This window comes from Dufourea novaeangliae, unplaced genomic scaffold (assembly GCF_001272555.1).
Source record: "Dufourea novaeangliae isolate 0120121106 unplaced genomic scaffold, ASM127255v1 scaffold149, whole genome shotgun sequence".
In the NCBI taxonomy this organism is placed as follows: domain Eukaryota; kingdom Metazoa; phylum Arthropoda; class Insecta; order Hymenoptera; family Halictidae; genus Dufourea; species Dufourea novaeangliae.
In genome coordinates, this window is record NW_015374025.1 from 472,289 (window position 1) to 492,075 (window position 19,787).

Genomic DNA, 19,787 nt, shown 5'->3' on the forward strand with positions numbered 1-19,787 from the left:
GAACAGTGACTGTGCCATGTGAAGATTTAAAGTTAATTGTCTTCTTCTTGCGAATTTTTATTGGTTTCCAGGCTTGATTGAAAATGTTTGTTATATTCGAATGAATTGAATGAAATTGAAAAATGAGAAATGCTATCAGATGTTTTATTTTTAGAAACACATTTGTCTTTAAAAAAATCTTTCTTTCTATAGAATATTTCAGACATGGTTAATAATTTTATAATATATTAGCAATTGTCCGTTCCATATAAATCGAGATATTTTTCAAACTTTTAGTTTTCCTCGAAACGAGAGAATTTTATGAATAATTAATGAAGAAAGAGAATAAAACTTAAACAATATTCTTGTAACACTTATTTGAACACTATAAGGGGAATGAAACTTTAATATTGACTAGAACGTTATCGTTCTTTTATAATATGTAATAAAATAAAGAAATTCTGCCGTGATTACATTTAGAGGCTTTGAAGAATTATTGAAATGCCTTATGTGCCGAATTAATAAAATCGGAATAATAGCTTTTTTCCAATACTGATTTCATGATAAATCGCAGTTGTCGATCGATGAATCGTACCGATAAGAAATCGGCTCTCTGAAACACGAGCCGCAGTTTCACCGCTTTATCATGGCCGCAATAAGGTCAGGATAGAAACAGTCGTGGCGTTTTTTGCGTGTTTTCGCGACCGCGAACCACTCGAAACCGGCTTCGAGACCCGCGATTATTCCAACGTCGCATGTTAAATTATTAAGAGAAATAATTATTATTATTTCTGACAGCTGACCGCCAGAGGGATGAAATACTGTCATTGCAATTTCAGGGGGCTCGAAACTAATTATACTCACAATGCAATGAAATGTTACATAATCAAAGTCGAATTTAATTTATTTAACGACTGTCCAAGAAGATGGCGTTAATTTTGCGACGTTCTTGTTACCGTCTGTTCGCCGTTAATGCTGGTTAGGATTCTGTATTTCTTCAAGAATCTAATTTTATTTTCAAAAGCACATAGAAAGAATTGTTTAGAAATATATGACGTTACTGAATGAATAGAGTAGGACCTTTCCGAATGGAAATTGTTTTGTATGAAATTTTTTACCGACAAGGTTACTATTGGGTGAAATCAAATTACTTCTTGATGAATTCGATACCTGTGAAATCAGTTCTTGTTTTTAAAATAGGTACATTAATGTAACTGATTTAAACTGTATAATGTTCTAATCTATGTTACAGAGAAAACATTTTTATAAAAATTATAGTATTTCAAATTTCATTTGATTAACAGTAGTATAGGTCCTATATGTGCTGTAGGAGATCAGGTTCTTTAGCAGACACAATTTCGTTTCTAAAACCTTCTTTACCTATGTAATTGCAATTATCTGTATTAGATATGTTTCCTTTTGGTATTTAAAAGAAATATAGATTTTTGTGTTTATGAGAATATTTTACTATACTCTCTGAACTAAAAAATATTTCTACAAAGATATTTCTACCAAGACACGAGTCTATAAGGGACACATGTTAGTACGAATTATTTAAATAGTATCAAGACTCTTTATCAAGATTTTTAAGAACCTTAATTTTCTACATTACACGAAGCCAAGTCGTCCATGCTGACATCTAGAGATATGCTGTAACAATATGTTACATGTGCTTGTAAAGTGCCGGCGTGTCGGTTGATTTATCATCGATTGACACTGTCGGCCATCTTGGCGATGTTACGTATTGCAATATACACATGTCAATACGAAAATAAATTATGATTTTGCCTTTAATGATGGATGCTTAATATTTTTTTTTACTCTTTAACAAAATGAAGAAACTTTTACATCGCTTTATTTCTTTAATTTTTTATTTTTTAAATGGAGACGTTCCATTAGTTTACTCGGTTAATTTTTATTCGCTCTATATTATTGAAATCAGTATTATGTAACACAGACGTAATCAAGATAATTTCGACATATTTATAACACTCTAAATCTTTTTCCCCCAATAATAACTTTATGTTTCTTATTATCTCGTTCAAGTGTTTCGTTTGTTACTAAATATCTGTAAACAAAAAAGGAAGAAACGTGGGAACTCCGGAAAATATATGAATTATGTAGTTATTCGTGTGTTCTATAAGAATATCAATTTTGAACTTTCGATTAACCACCATTCCATACTAAGAACAAAAGCACTATTAATATTATTTTATTTCATTCGAACATCTATCTCGACTTCATTTATGCCTGCAACGATTACAATTTTTCTCCCTTCTTATACCTATATTAAAATTCAAGAAACTAATTTCCTATACAATTACCCGTGGACGTATTTTCTTTTTCTTCTAAAGAATTAACTTCCCGAAGGTACAGCTATGATATTACCCACCACCATTGCATCACTTTTCAGCACGCTAATCCTAGTTCTGAACTATCTTTGTGCCTATACTTTCGGACCGCGAGCCCGTTCCACCGCCACTTTTCATTTCCCCTACATTAGGCGTATTATACGCGTTCCGAACGATTTCAGTTTACAATCCGAAGAACATAAAAGAAACGGTTTCAACCGTTCAAGGAATACCTGCCGCATTCTTGGGGCCACAATATCCAGATGATTACGAGTGTTACCGGGTCCCTTCGTAAACCCTTCGAATTAACGAGGGGGCTCGTGAAGAATTCGAGAAATAATAGTATACCGGACTCGATGGCGATCGATCATAATCCACCGCGTTTCAAGAGCCCATTAATAAGGCTCCAAATTGACCGAAAATCCTGGGTACTTAAGGAAACTGTGTGTCTATCGATTTAACTTATGATTTCTGGCGGATCGTGCGAGAACAAGGTGGTAACATAAATGTGTGAAAAGGACTGTCAGGAAGAATAATATATCTTCTTCATTGTAGGCACTATAAAATTGAAAAACAAATCGTGAAAGGTCTTTCGAAATGCATTTTCCTATTGTACCTGATCTAAGAATAGGCAAACGTTAGGTGTAGCCATAGTTCTGGTTCTCTTTGAATAATAATTAAGTTTACAGAAAAGAAGTTTGTATTCTGTGACTGGATTTTATTGGTTGTAATATTATTTTGATATTTATACGGTTAGTTTGTTAGGGTCTGTGGTAATATTTATGTATATCTTTCGAGGATGTACATAATAGACAGAAAAAGTTGAAGATAGATAATAGGAATGCAGTAAATAGCTTGATTTATAAGCACGATAAAAAATGTAATCCAAAACGTTCGATTAAATTCATTATAATTTTTTACTAGTTCATATTATTATGTAGGTACTTATACTAAAACTTTGGGTTTGTTACAAAATCATTTGGCAAAGGCTATATGTCAAAAATATCTTCAAAGAATAAAATTTATTGCCTTAGGAAACACTGATTATTGGTAATACTAATTTCAAATACATAGAATACTAGGTATCTATTTAAATCTACCTACTCTATCTAATGATAAGTCTGTTTAACCTTAACATAATATTAAATATATCAGTAAAAAGTCACTCATTTCATGCGTAAGAATCAAAGAACAAAATTACATTTTTTAACTATACATTGATGTCAACGAAAGTGTACGGCAAAAACTCTGAATGCTGTTTGATCGAGGCCACGTAACACCGTTGCGTTCACGGTAAATTAATGTCAAGAAGGCTGTTCATATATAGGATGGTGTTGGTGAAATTGATAAAATGAATTTGAGAAACCAAGTTCCAACAAAAAACTTACATTTGCACCGATAAACTTTAAAAGAGTGGTGTGAATCCGAGAAGTGACCTTGCGAATTTGCCCAGAAAGTGATGCTGTTAAATGTAATTTTTAATGCAGGCGTGATAACATGATATTTGTCAAAGAACGTAGAATATTGTTCCATAAATTGGGATGTCCGATGTAGTTGTGCGCACTGGATGCGTATATGCAGGGTATTGTTACACGGATCAAATTACCGATCACTGGGAAAACTGCACATTTGCCAGTAAGAAATTAAGGGGTAAATTTTTCCTAAAGGAGTAAACTTTTTTATAAACTGTGTTCATCTAAAGGTGGTATAGAATACATGAGCGAAATATTATATCTTAATTTCAACAGTAAAAAAAATAGTCCTATTCATCACAGAAGTGCAAGAAGTGGCCTATTAACACTAAACCTATCACGACCGGTAAAAAACCGGTTTTGCCGTTCTAATTCCTGTCTTGTTGGAGGGTTCGGTACGTTTAGTGTTAAGGACACGCTTTACTCGTCTAATAAAAAACCATCGTTCGATCCACGTTGCGTACTATTTATCTCTATTAATTAAAACAGCACAAACTTTCCTGGTTACCTGATATACAAGTCCGATGATTTCGAGCTACACAATATCGAAGCCCAGAGGGGGACCAAAGGTGAGCAGCGTCGGAACACGTCGGACGGAGGGGGTTCACCTCGGTGTCGCGGCGGTCGACGGAGGGGCCCGGGCGTTAAATTAAGATCCGACGGTGTAAAGTAAGCCCGACTGGGGCCCCCCTGCCGCGTCGAGTAGTAATACCATTCAGTGAGTTTGGTTCGGTAGTAGAGTTCGTGTCTTCATCGTCTATGGCAGCCAGAGCCGTTTATTGGGGTGCCGCCACGCCGCTGCGATCCTTCGGCCGCGGAAATCTGCGTGAGGACGGGCTCCCCTACCCCCCACCCCTCCCGCTGGAACAACGCTACCGGGGGGGGGGGGGGGCACGATGAGGCCCCGAGACTGGAATGAAAAGTATCACGATCGTAAAGCTTCCATTCGGGATCCAGCGGTGCTCGACGTGCTCCTTTTACTGGGGACTCATTAGTGAGGAATCATCCGTGGACCGTTTGTCGCCGTTGTACACGCTCGTTACGCCCTGGCCCGTACGCGGACGCGTGTTCCGCGGGGACCATTTTTCCATTTCGCCGGACAAGGAACGACCGGCACTGATTTTTATAATTGCGCCTGGCTTGATTATTATTACGAGGCGGTTACGTTCGTTTTGCTCTTTTAGGGGAGAGATCGAGGGAGTGCAAAGCGCGAGATCACGGTGCCTCGTTGATGAAGGTTCGTGCTCGAGGGAATTACGAGTTCGTGGGTATTATTATTGAATGTTCAGGTGGTTTTTTGGAGTTGTTTGAGCTGCAGCTTGCCGGAAATATGCTCCTTAAGATATTTTAAGAATATAAGGGAATTATTGAGGGGGATGAAGGAAAGATTAGAAAGGATAAAAATGCGTTAGCGTGTATTTCGTCTAGAGTAATTGAGATGTTTATGGAAATTGGCAGTTTTTGAGATGTTTCAGTAGTGGAAATCTGACGCGATTTTGCTCTTTGAAGGATTTATGAGACTGTTCAATTTCTTACAGATTTGTTAGTCTTAATGATATTAACATTTTAATTGAACAATTGTTATGGGCATCTTCAAGAGTTATGGTAGTAATTAAACAACGAGTAAATATTCATTAACCCATTAAGGGCCAAACAGTGAAATAACACGATTTTGATATATAAGATTTTCTATTCTTTACAAAATTACGTACCTAAGTGGAAGAAGAAATTATGACGAAGAAAGTTATTAACCCTTTCAATACTACCGGTGACTAGTCATCCATTGATATTATGCATTGGTTCAAAACTTTAGTCGAATACAGTATAGCTGTTTTATCTCTATGGTAAAATAAAAAAATACGGCTAAATGTACGTTCGTTATAAAAGGGTTAAGCAAATCCTTGGAATTCCTTTTCACAACTACAATGTTAAAAAACTGGATTGAGTAACGTAAATTGACAGAAAAAATTCAAAATAAAATGTTGCATTTATCCTTAATGGGTTGAGGAATTTCTTTCGAAGACAGTATGCTTTAATGATAACAAAAACGACCGTCCAATCTTCTAACTCATCTTAAATTACACATAGATCCTTGAAACACAGTTTCAATTACATTAGTATCATTTACTCCGAAATAAGTAGTGTCTTGCGTGCTTTCCCCCAATTTCTCACGTAAGAACAGTTATAATTGCGTTTAATAAATTGTCCGTTCGATTAAGCTGGTCCCTTTTTCGGCACAGTATTTTCATTTAAATCTTAATTAATCCCATTCACGTCGAACGCATAAATATCGACGGGGAAAGTATGATTCGTGAATAATGTCTCTTCGCGCGGGTCGCATGGATTAATTTCTCGTTTTCTTTCGGACATGTCGACAAAATGGAAACGCACTGGCGGTCGTGCGGTTACTCTTGAAACGGTAAACCAATCCGCAAACTTTCGCGACGTGCAATATGAAGATCGTATTCAGATTTTTTCTTTATATCATATGATACGCGTTTTGTTCCTCCACATCGAATAGATACCTTAGTAGAAGTTGAGGGAATTTCTATTTAAATAAAATACTTGCGGATGCAAATAATTTTTCAATTTATTCTTATTTACAAAAATTTGAATATACATTTATTTTCCATTTAAACCATGCCTGTCGAATATCTCCGAAACTGTTAACGATATTAAATAATGTTTAAGACAAAAGTTAAATGGTATCAGGGAGCACACTTCCTGGTGTGACTTTTTTCTATGTGGACCCGGAAAGGTCATATGAAGGTCAACTTTATTTTTTAAATGTGATCTTATATTTTTTTAATCAACTACTTGTGTTAGTTACGCTGCTCGTTATTCCTTACATACAGTATTAAGTCACGTAGACGAGTTAGTGCATTAAAAAATATACAATTCTATTTAGAAAAACAAAGTTGACCTTTTTATGACCGCTACGCGTCTACATAGAAAAAAGTTAATCACATCGGAAAGTGTGCAACCTGATACCATTTAACTATTGTCTGAAACATTTTTTAATATCGTCAATATTTTCGGAGATATTCAAATGAGTCAATTTAAATGAGACAACCTGTATAAAGCTTCATTACCTATATTAAATAGTACAGAACAACGTGTGGAAAATGATTGTTGTAGTATTTGCTGATAAAAAATGAAGTGCCTGGGCAATAAATGATCGATCATTAGTCGAAAGTTTGAAGTGTAAAAACTGAAATGTCAGTTTCAACTACGACACAAAATATAAGAACAATGCAAACTGTACTTATGACCTTATATCTTCATAAAATATCATTCGAACAACATGCAATTACTCCTGAATATTTATTATCATTATGTCTCACGGTATGCATTACAAAAAAACTGTTGACAATGTCCAATAAGTTGCTTGCTTTTTAATTAACTGCATAGAGACGTAAGTTTTTATATCGTCGGTTTACTAGAAGAGTGACATATCTGAGAACTCGTTTATTTTGAGACATATGCAGAGATTAACTGCAAAAGTGAGCTTTTTCGATCTGAAACATCACTTCCGAACCATACATATTCATACTATTTAACAAGAACAATGTCACAATTCAAGATAGGACTGTTTAAACTCTTCTTTTAATAGTACGCAATACATAAAAACAATATTAGATTAAAGACCCTTAAAACCCAAAGACAAGAAGAGATGGTCTAAATATGGGCTAGCACTTTTACTTCAGGACATATTGTCAAACCTGTTGCAGACTTTTAAAATATAACACTGCAATCTATCCAAAACATGTTTGATTCATAATATGGAGTTAAAATAAGTTTCTTCTGTTTCGAGTCGTACGTTCACACTATTCCCGGTATGGTGAAGTGTCGTCTAACTACAACTAGCCCCTATAGGCCCTAGCCTGTATTTGGACCACTTCTTCTATTAGCTAAATTGTAAAAGAAAACAATAATGTCACTACTAAATGGTATTGAATAATTAATAACTTTGAACCACAAAAAATATCAAACTGATTTCCTGAAAAATTTACTCTCCCCAGTTGCATCGCTTGTTTAACAAACCGACGATACAATTACATAGAAAAATAAACAAACGTTTCAACATATTTTTTTCATCTGTCCCGATATTCAAGACGCCTTCACCTGGAGATATTTCACGCGATCTCCTTCACGATTTCTTACGAAACCGTGGAACGTTTCTTTAATCCACTTTTTCCCCATGTGCATACACACGAGAATCTCAACGCGTATCCAAAGTGGGTAATGTCAACTGCCCCAGCCCACATTTATTCTACAAACACGCGCGGCGCGGCCGTGCATCAATAACAGTCCGATCGAAAAAGGATCGGTACACCGAGCACCCCAGTGTCTGCATGTATATATCTCGGCCACGAAGTCGCGAATCATCGAGTAAAATGGTCGCGTCGTCGTCGGATAAGAACAATGCACCACGGGCTGCTACGTTCTCGCGAGGGATATCCAGGGTATCCTTGAGGTGTTCCAAAGAGTACCTATATTGAATTCCCCGTGTCGCCGCGTCGTCGATCGCGGTCTAACCGGCAAAAGCCCCCAAAGAGGAGGACGTCGCGCCGCGGACAAAAACCGACACGCCGGGATCCCAAGGTATCCGTGGAACTGGAGAGGCTACGCAAAAGGGAGAAGAGAAAGGGCGGCTACCACGCGATGCGTACGAAGACGGTGGGGAGGAGGAAGAGACAGAGATAGAGATAGATAGAGAACGGGCGAAAAAAGCTTCGGCGAAGATCCAATTAAAATAACCAGTGGTCAGGAGACGTCGCCCGAAAGAAGTATAATGAGAGGAGTGAAGCAAAGAACGGAGCAGGAGGGAAAATATACGTAGAGAGACTGGCCAGGCGCGGTGAGACAGAGAGAGAAAGATAGACAAGGGGCGAAACGAAACCGCGATTGTTGAATAAAGGGAGCCCCTTTTTCAGGACGGAGAGAGAGAGAGAGAGAGAGAGAGATAGAAGAAGAGACATGGCACAAAGCGCCATTAAAATATCTCTAAGTGCCTGGGCAACTGCTCGACGGTCGTCGGCGGAGCATGGAAGGGTAAGCCCGCGTTTTCGCGATTCAAATTGATTAAACGCATGCTGGAACGAGGGGCACACCGTAGCCGCCGCCCTGTTCGGGTGCAGGTTGTCGAGGCCTGGTTGCGCCGCAACGCCGCGTCGCTAGCCTTCGGGGGCCCCGTGAATTCTTGATCCCTATTTGATGATCACTGGGCCTCTTGATATCGATCAAGGTATCCCGGTTCTATTTGGTCTGTTTTCGCTGCCTTTGTTGATGGGGAGAACTGGTGCCCTGGTACACACGGGCTCGTTGCTCTTTGAGTTTTTTCGGGAGGTTTCGTCCTGTAGTCTGTCTGCCAATAGGGGGATGCAATCCGATTGTTTGGGATTGTTTAAAGCTGCGTTTACACTATATACCAAAACAGTGTTGTATAACAAATTGTTTTGTTAATAAGGCCTTGCTTACAACATGTTTTCATAGATTGATACAAGACTACACCTTTTGGACAGGTCTGTAACAATTTTTATAACATGTCGCATCTCATTATTAATAATGGCGTTACACTTGATGGGTAGCATATAATCTGCTGTATAACACGAAAAATATTACGTGTCATCGTTTATATAACATTTTTCTTTTTGTTTTCCTAATGAGTTTGATAACTTTGCTGTATAACGTGTTATACTGTATAGTGTAGACACAGCTTAATCCTCACATGACGGACGTGGGGCCTATGCCCGGGTCACACGTGACTCATGTTAGACGCTCTATACCTGCACTTGCATTTGTAAAAAATAATTCAAAATTTGCATTTTTGTAAGAATTGATTTTTGTTCGTACGCCAGACACATCCTTTATCCTCGAAGCATCGAGGCATATTGAACGAAATTACCCAGCCATCTTTACCTATGCGAGGGTTAAAAACAAAATATGAGTGTATCCTTGTGTGTTTTCATCTTCGAAGAAATGGGCCCTTTTAGACACGGTCGTTTTTAACGTTCGTAGAGACAGTGGTGTCTGGATTCGTTTCAAGCCCTACGGTTCCTTCTTTTTAAACATACTTTCGAACGCGATCATTAATAAACACCTGTTTTTTTACATAACTAAGTATGAACAACTCCTAGTATCCCTTAAAATACATTTACAAATCGATGAGATGGATACAGTTTTTAAGCACTCGGGTCCAAACGGAGTCGGTCACCGTACTCCAAGGATTAAAGAAAGAACTAAATATCTACATTTGCTCTTCTCTTTATAAATTACTTAAAAAATGCCACTTTTTATCAAAATCCGCAGTCCAATAATAACCAAAATACCCACCTGAGAATATTAAAAATTCTACTATAAATAAATATTACAGAACACTCAACACTCCGTATGAAAACCCCCATTTCGAGACTTCTTGGCGTAGTCCCTTCAAGGTAAGCGACTCCTTCGGCTACGTAAATGTAGTTTCTCAGCGGTCGGGGCCCCCAAGAGCAGTGGCGCGGTCGCAAGGGTATCGGTGTTCGACACGGGCCCGATTAAACGCGAATCATCGGGTCCAATCGGGCCGGCGTGTTATAAACGCGGACAAGAAACTTGTAGCCTTGTAGCAATTTACGATCTCGTATCTGGGAATCATCGTCGTTGTCGGCTGCTCGCCGCGATTCCTCCGGTTCGTGCGATCATGATCTATGTCTTTATTAGCCGGGGCAGAGCGCGAAGACGGTAACGAATGGAAACTCCGTCGACGTGACGATTCGCGAGTTATTACGTCCGCGAAAGTCATGGTGGCGAGGCGGAACCGGATAAGATAGACGACGACGACAGTACAGTACGGTTGGCGAGCCTGGAAAGATAGACGGCGAGAGGCGAGAACTGTAGAGATGGCGTACAAAATCACTAACGGTGATTTATCACAGTGATCGCCGAATCACGATCACGGTCGTGATTTAACTTCATTTACGATTGTGATTGCGAATTTTTTTTATCTTGAGTGAATTTGCTTATTACGATCGTAAGTCCTTGATTTTTAGACAAAAGAACGTATTCAATATGATTTTACGATGAATTATATTACTAATTTATATTTTTAAAAATCAGTAGAAAAAAACAAGAAATTTTAAAAGAATTTACTGTGGACAGATTGTGACAATTGAAGAGTCCAAGGGAAAAATGGTCGTAGTCACAGAATGTAAAGTTTTTAGTATTTGGAAAATAAACTATGTCAGATCCCCCCAGTATACATGATCCAAAATTTAATATTCTTCCTTTTTATAATTGTTTTCTGGGTCCGTTCATAAATTTTATGGAAGTAACATTTGGTTTTATAGTACGGACATTGATCTATGTGTTATTTTAATAGAAAAGAGTATGGATTCTGATCAATTTTTCCTTGGAAAACAAATTCTTTTCTCTGATGGGAGTATAGATCATAGTGGCAATGATTATAGAGTTAGTGACACAAAATAGAAAAATATTAAAAAATTTTTATTTTGAACAAGTTCTGTTGGAGAATCGTGGCATTCGTCGCTCACAATTCTTTGGTCCTTAATTTTTTGGACTGTTGTAAATACAGTTTGATAGCTTTATGCTAAAATCTTAATTTCGATTTAGAACTGACTGCGATCGTTTTTCCCTTGGGTTCTCCAATTGTCTATTGCTTTAGTCAGAGTTCATCTTGAACATTTTCTATACTTATTGTTTGGTATAAAAGTTAAGCATAATTAAGCCAAATGTGCGTTGGCACTGAAAAAATTCAAAAGGTGGAGTTAGTCACTTTGGCCTGTGAAGGGCACATATAACAGCTACTGACCAATTCGGTTACAGAAGCGAGAGAATTCTACATAAGTTATCTGTCGTTTTAATTTTTGTCTATTACCTTTATTTGTTTTTGTCCTTTTAATCATTATTTTGACATTGTTATAACAACATGTTTACTCTATTGCGGTTTGAATAATTATGCGTCTATTAAACTTCTGTTAAATATCTAAATAGGGTATTTGTAATAATTTTTGAAGAAGAAAATGCTGACTAATTATTTGCAAAAAGATAATGATCTATAACTATACATTTGTATGTATACGCAGTCCTGAATTCATTATTATAGTAAATATCACCATTAAATTCTACTGAACTACACATTATATTATTTTATTATATTTCTTCATGTAGGTATGAAAATGGCGATTCTACTGAGTTTCTCGAAGGTAATTTCGAAAGCATCAAGAATAATTATTCGTGCTAAACGATATTGAAATAACGGTGTTTAACGAACCGATGATGAAGAAGCCTTAATGAGATTGAAAATTAAGTGGCGTTACTTATATGATTGGTTACGAAACAGTATAATTTCGCGACGTAGGCAAAAGGTAAATAAGTTATCCGTCGTGTTTAGCTTGATCGTTAACGACTGAAGATAGGAGATGACTGTCTATAATTAAACGATGATCGTGGAGAAATTTGCTGCGGGAATGGAACTCGAAGATTGTACCTTTTACTGAACTTATTGGAAAGAACGTCCGTCATACTGTGTAAAGCTTTTTAAAATATTTCATTATAGAAAATTGGAGGGTTCTAGCCACGTTTAAACTGATCATAATTTTATAACACTAAATAAAAATGACGGTGGGAATTGATCAGGGTTTAAATAATATGAAATAATAAATGTCTAGTAGAGTTACATATAATTGAAGTGAAATGTTTTGGATTCCTACATTACCACAGATATTATTAAAGATATTCTTGTGATAGAGTTACCTACGTTAAAGTACTCATACTTTATAACAAGTACAATATCGTTCACTTTCCGTAAACGAGACGATAATTTGGGATATGTATTATGCACACGTTCAATCTTTATTGCTGATGATTTGAAAAGCCTGAGGATAGTTCAATTACCGTGAACCATAATTTCGGTTAACAGCGTCTTCAGTAATTGACCTTATCAAACACTACATCTAAACGACCACATATTTGCAATATATTGGTGAAATAACAAAATACCATAATATTATTAGATAAATACGTTAAGATAAATTTCATGGTGCAATAGAAACCGTTGTTACCGAAAATTATCGACGACTCTCCTTCTTCTTTATCGATACTCGTTCTATAATATCATGAATATAGAGAAAATATTATTGAATAATTTTATTATACAATTTCAAAGTAATTAGGTACTATATGTTATAAAAAAAATCTATAATATAACATTTTATAATGTTAATCAAGTCTTTTCGGTTACAGCATTTGTCAAATGTAATTGATTGCTCATTAGTACAGTCAATAATAATGTATTTTAATCTGTTAAAATCCTTTTTCTGATGAAATTAAAGATTCAAAGGATATGTAAAGACGAGGTGACAAATCTCGAGCTGATGTATTCAAACGACTCTGACAGGCTGCGTGTTTATCCCAATTACCGTCACAGCTAAAGAATGCCCGCGCTTCTAGGTAATCACTATAATCTTCGCTCTCATTATAATTACCACCGTCCATTACGACAGGCCCTGTTCGCTCGCGGAGGATCGACAGATCGTCGTTTCACGACGATCGCTAACCGACCACCAAATCTAATTAACCGTAATCCTTGGTAATTACATTGATTGACGGTCCGTCATTCGTGATCTCAGGCATCATGACGTTGATCGTGGAAAATCGAAAATGGCATCGCCGTTTGTTCACACTGTGGTTAATGTTAATGACACCATTATTGAGATGTAGATAGATCATGGTTAGAGAATTGTTGCGAAGTGTATAAGTCTCTATCAATTTTACTTTAACTTGTAAGTTAAGTCTATTTGCAATTAGATCGTGAAGTGAATACAAACGGAAGGGTAGAAATTTGTTGCGTGTCGATTCTTTTATTCCTGCTTCTATAATAATAAACTTCGTAAACTTTAAACTTAGTTTTCTCAGTTCAGAAACTAGCGAAGATAAAACAATTAAAAACTAGAGGGACGAAATGCTTTTTGTATACAAAAGGGGCATAGCTTAATTCGATTCCAGATCTGAAAATCAGGCGACAAAAAGATCAAAATTTGTCAGCTAGTGTAAACGGGTAGTCGCAGGGACGTGTCACGATTGTCACTGGGCCTGGTGAAGTTCTCACTCTGTCGGGTCCACCAGCTTTCATCCCCGTCGGGGTTCGGGCTTTTTGTTTTCCGACGTTCGAGCCAGGTGAGACTGGTCCCGTATTGTCTTCGTCACACGGACACACACGTACACCGGCACACCCATGAAATACGGAAACACTCTCGAACGGGGGAAGCCGTTCAATAAATCTTCAGGCGCCAGGGTTGAAATTTTCGCCACCTATCCAGCTTGTCAGGACCTTCCTGCAGAGATACTTTCAGGATTACCTGTGGCCCGGAGAGATCAGATCCTAAAGATACCTGGGTTAACGAGCTCTCCCCGTTCTACGAAACAACGCTTCTATTTCCCCATCATCCATAAAATAATGTTAATTTGTGGCCCGATATGTACACACCTCCGCCACGATAATAAACGAGCGTACCACCGGCGCCAGGCAATCGAATATATTATTTTTCCAGGGTTATATACCTCGGTGAACACGGGGCTAGCCTGGACTTTGATGATTCTATTGTTCCAGAATTATATTTATGGTGATTGTATTCGTGGTAATAATGAAATTATAGTGGCGTCTTCCTTTGCTGGGGTGTTTCTTTAAGAAGATCCCTGAAATTTGTAGATCTTTGTGTGACTATATCGTGGTAATAATGAAATTATGGCGGCATCTTCCTTCGCAGCGATGTTTCTTCAAGATCTTAGACATTTGTAGATCTTTGTGTGACAGGTGAATGAGACTAGTTTTTCTAAATCAGATTTAACATTAGGTCGATACGAAACAGAGATGGGCAAAATTTTCATTAATGAATGAAAGATAAAAAAATTTTGTTGTTATTCGAAGCTTAAATAAAAGAAGTATCTTTATTCGACGAGCGTCGATTGAATAAATTTATTCGACGAAAATTATCCGACGAATAAAACATACTTTCTTTATTCAAGCTTCGAATAACGAATAAAAATAAAGTATCTTTTATGCGAACAGTTATTTAAATAATTTTTTAACTAGATAATGCCCATCTCTGATACGAAAGGCGAATAATAGATCGATAACTTATAAAGTGTCCAAGGAAGAAAATTTTCAATTAACGTAGAGTATATTTTATTAAATTCGTCAATTAATGATCTACTGTTCTTTCAACAAGTCACATCGTATTGTTACAACAGCATGTTCCCTGAATTTGTTCGAAATGCAAAAGTAGAATCACATTACTTTCTTATTACTACTTAAGATGTCGCAGTTGCTGCTGCTGCAGTATATTATCGAGAAACGCCAACACTTGCACTAAGTTGCACGCGATCCAACTCTTCGAAACCGGAGGAAAATAAAAGTCTGTGGTAGATAAACTCGATGGCTGTCCTATCGTATCGTCTATACAGAGTGTTCCTAAATCAAAGGATTCCAACTTAGAATCCGATAGGAGATATTGGGTTGAGTCATAAATTAACTTCCTCCGCGGAAGAAGTAAATATATTTCATTAGAAAATATCCGTGTCACATGTCTTCGATGGACTACCAAACAAATGAAACCTGATTATTAATAATAATGCAAAAGACATTATCGATTAACGTGACTTGTAAATTATCTACGAGAGAACGAAATTTAAAAAAGACGAGTGATATTTTCGACTCGACCTAATATAATTCCGAAAATGAATCAGAAGAATCCAATAAAAATACTTTCGTAAATTTCTTCCTTGAATATTCAAAACATGTTTAATAAAATCCTGCTGACATAAGACATATTCGAAACTACTTTCATTCACGCAACTCAATATCTCCGCCATGTTTACAATTCTTCGAATAACGTTGAACAAACGGTAATTTCAATAAACATCAATCACAAAATAACTCTAAACACGAATCGGGTTATTTAAAGCAGTCACCGATGCAATTTTCCAATCTTCGTCATGCAGAATGTCATTTCCTGCAAAATCTACTTTTCACCAACGACACCCAGTATCGAATCGACAAAACCGGAAAAGAAACCTCAAACACTTAATTTCGCCGATAGCCAGAACGTAAGAGGTGTTATCGGGGCAATTAGTGGCACCTGTACTATCTAACTACCGACTCGGTGTGATAGGCGGGCAAAAATGATCGGAAGTTCGCCTACGATGATCTCCCCCTGTCCGCAACAACGATTGAGATCCTGGCTCCGTGGTGCCGTTTTTTTTAACCGTTTCTCCTTTTTGCTGCTCCGTTTTCTTTTCCCGTTCCAGTATCAAAACTCGATAGCGTTTAATTATGCTTAATGATGACGCGGGGCAGAGGCGCGAAGCGGATAAAACGCGTGTCACGAGCTGGGCGGCACGACCGATGATTTACGGGACTGATAATTTCATCGCCGTGTCCCCAAGGAAAATCGAACGCGTGCGCTCGATCCTCTATGTATAACAGTGGTTCTTAACATTTTGCAAGTAATGGAATACCATTGATTATAAGACATATTTTTGGAACTCCAAAATCTCTAAAATACTCGTAACATGTCAGGTTTACATGCTTGTCTGCGTTGTGAACGTCACTGTGTTTTAGGGTGATTCTTAAAATCGAAGTCTTAAAATTATATTGAGGCACCCTGTTATTTAGTTCTCTTATTTAAAAGATGAATGTATTTAATTTTGGTTTTCTAAATTTAATTAGAGGTTACTACCGGATACCAAAGTTTTCATATTTTAGGGGATATTAGAATGGTCGTGATTATTGATGATGTTTAAAGAATAATACAAGTTTATTGTGCACGTGGTCGCGTCTGGAAAGACACTAGCCGTGGATCAACACGTGCTCGTCGTCAACGGTTTGAATTTCGAACAATGACGAAGATTATAGAATAAGCAAAAATCATTTCATGAGATTTGTATTCAATATAACGGAGCGACAGGTAGCATCGATGAACTTTAGTACTTATTTTGTTTTAGAAGTGTCTTTTTTGGTAACTTTATATATGAATGAATAAGTTATGTTCATTTCTGAAAATAAAAAGTTGAACTTAATTATGAAATACTGTTTTTTCCATTAAAAATGTTAATTTTCTATAAGTGGTAGCGACCCCTAAAATTTATTTGAAAAATATTTTTAAAATACTGTTGTAGTTTCTAGGAGTATAGGACATGTGCGGAAGGAGCTTAACTGAAATTTCGAAAAGAAATTTTTTTCCCATTGATGGTGTTTTTGGCGATTCAACTAAATAAAAGAATGCAATGGATCCTCTTACAAGGGAACACGCCGAAGTGATAATCCCCGATTTTTATGCGAAAATTTATGAGAAAATATTTCTCATCAAAATATTCGACACGTATGTTTTTTAAGCTGCTGTCATCCATACTGAAGGGGTGAAAGCCAGTTCTCAAAATTGGGGGCGTGAAGTATATCCAATAAACTATTAGAGATAGGGAAATGGTTTACATGGCAATATTGTACTTTTTTTATAAGGAATCCAGCAGTATTATTAGATTCTTAATTATATATACAGGGTGTCCCAAAAAGATGGGACAATCCGCAACATGCATATGCCTCATGCGAGTACAAATCGAAAAATCTTTTCACACTATGAGCACTTGTAACATTATCACGGAACATTAGTGTTCCGAACAACACCAGTTAAGAACCACTGCTCTTTATACAGCAGTGTAAAATCTCCTTGGACGATTTTACCTGTTCATCCAGGCTTTCGGTTGTCCCCTCTCACGAATACGAGACCTTTTTCCATCGATTCTAAAGTAAATGTACTCGTGCATCGGGAGATTACGCGAAATCGACGGGAATTAATCATTCTTGACGCTGGGCCCGGCTGCACCGCGTAAAACAGGAGTTTTGTGAAATACACAAGGAGACGCGCAATTTGTCAATGTCTTTCACCTGCAACGAGATATCGGCGCTGTCACCGTTTTAACGTGAAATTCCAACTACTTTATGCAAGGTGTTTGCTTTTTATTTTCATTTATTTCTCGCTTACGGTCGCGTGATTTTGATTGCGGTTCCATTCGACGCGTGGATTGAAAGGGTTCGATGGGTATTTCTTAAGTTTAATTTTCTTACAAAATTGTACGTAAATTATAATTTAATTATGATATTAAATTATAATTAAGTATAATTTTAATATCATACAATTCTATAGTTCGTTGGAAATAAAACTATCAAATGTAAACTTCGAAGATTAAAGGAACGACGAACACTTGAATCTATGTTTAAGTTATATTACATTAAACGTTTTACGTATTACGTTAACATTTTTAACAATTCTGTTATATTTTTGTTTGGACTGGCGAAAATGGATAGCGAAAATTTCATATAGTTTGTAAATAGTGTCCCTTATATTTACAATAACACCTGTTACAGTTAAATGTAGTACACTACCGTCGCCCGTATTATGTATTTTATCATTTTCCAACAACTGTATAAGATTCATTGATAATTTTCAACAGAGTCTAGACAAGGGATGGAGAACCTGTGGTCTTAAGGCCACGTGTGGCCTTCTAGGTTCTAGGTCTTCAAGTGCGGCCTTTTTACCGAATTAGTTTTTATTTTTCGAAATTATTTAGTACATGGTAGTTGAATTTTTACAAAATAATGTACATTTTTATGTATATCGAATTGAATTTCGGATTTTCAACATGACAAGGTTCCCCATCCCTGGTCCTAGATTCTAAGTACTTTTCTATTTATTTATTCTCGAGAAATTCGCCGTGGTTCTATGAATACCAGGTTAAATCGCTGGTTTTCCTAACGCGTTGCCCTGGCAAATCGTATTTTTGGGCTCTAGAGCTCTGCCACGGGGCTTTAACGAGCTGATCGCTATCAGGATACACCGAGTTATTCACATGAGTCATTTCTGCAGAACGGTCAGCCGACTGTCCTTCTGCGCCTCGTTCTCCTGAAACGTTGCGCGAATTAATAACCATTGCCGGACGGATGTCGTGTTCCATGTTACGCGATTAATTTCGAGGAACACATTGTTGCTTGGTCCATTCGTTTCGAATTCATTATGGAAACACGCATTGGGATATGTAAAGAGAATTTTACTTGGAAATCTAAATATTTGATGATAAAGACAGAGAAACATTATTTAGAACATAACACTAGAACTACCAAACCCGTCAAAATGACGGATTACAGAGTTAGTATTTTACCATTACTGAAATTATAATGGTGCCTTTGATGGAATTTATGTTGGCTTTTAATTTACTACAGATTTTATTTTATGGTATATTATGCTAGATTGTCTGATATATTCTCTATATTATTGTATTATACAATTTAATTTAGTATACATTCAATGCTGGTAGTTCTAGTGTTAATTTTACTGAATTTTATTGGACTTTTAGAGTTTTTCTTAACATTGTTTTACCGTAATGACATTTCACTGACGTGACTTGGCAGATTTGTGTCATCGTCAGACTGAAAATTTTATGCAACTTTAACGTGCACAAATGTATTACTAAGTAATTCAATATTTTTTACCATGTCAGTATTCATGCCAAAGGAAACTGGAAATTTAGGCTACTGTTTTAGTACGCGTTTGTCAATTAACATGTCCACGTTAAATATTTTTTGCGATTCTTTAGACTAATCCTTTTAATCTCTTTTATTGTATTAGATTGCTGGAAAATAAAGGGCTATCTACGTATGTAAAATTTATAATTGTTCCAGCGATAATAATGAAATATTTAAATCCTTTTAGGTGTTTTTATCGAGTGCCGAAAACAGATTATGTGGAATTATTAACCGCAGAATTCTGTCGATTATGACTTTATATTGACCAAAAAATGTTTACTCAAACAAAATTCCATTCAAATCAACAAATTCGTACCAACGAGTTACAAGTTTCTTGATCTCACGTTTAACGATTCCTAGTTGGACGAAATGAAGCCTTTCGAGAAGCTACATTTATTTCCCTAC

General features: G+C 36.7%; 1 protein-coding gene across 1 annotated transcript in view; it reads left to right on the forward strand.

The window, feature by feature from the left end:
- The window catches only part of LOC107189280 (protein Wnt-7b-like), a 114,100-nt gene that overhangs the window by 3,950 nt on the left and 90,363 nt on the right, over nucleotides 1–19,787 (forward strand). The gene's annotated exons all lie outside the window — the stretch shown is intronic.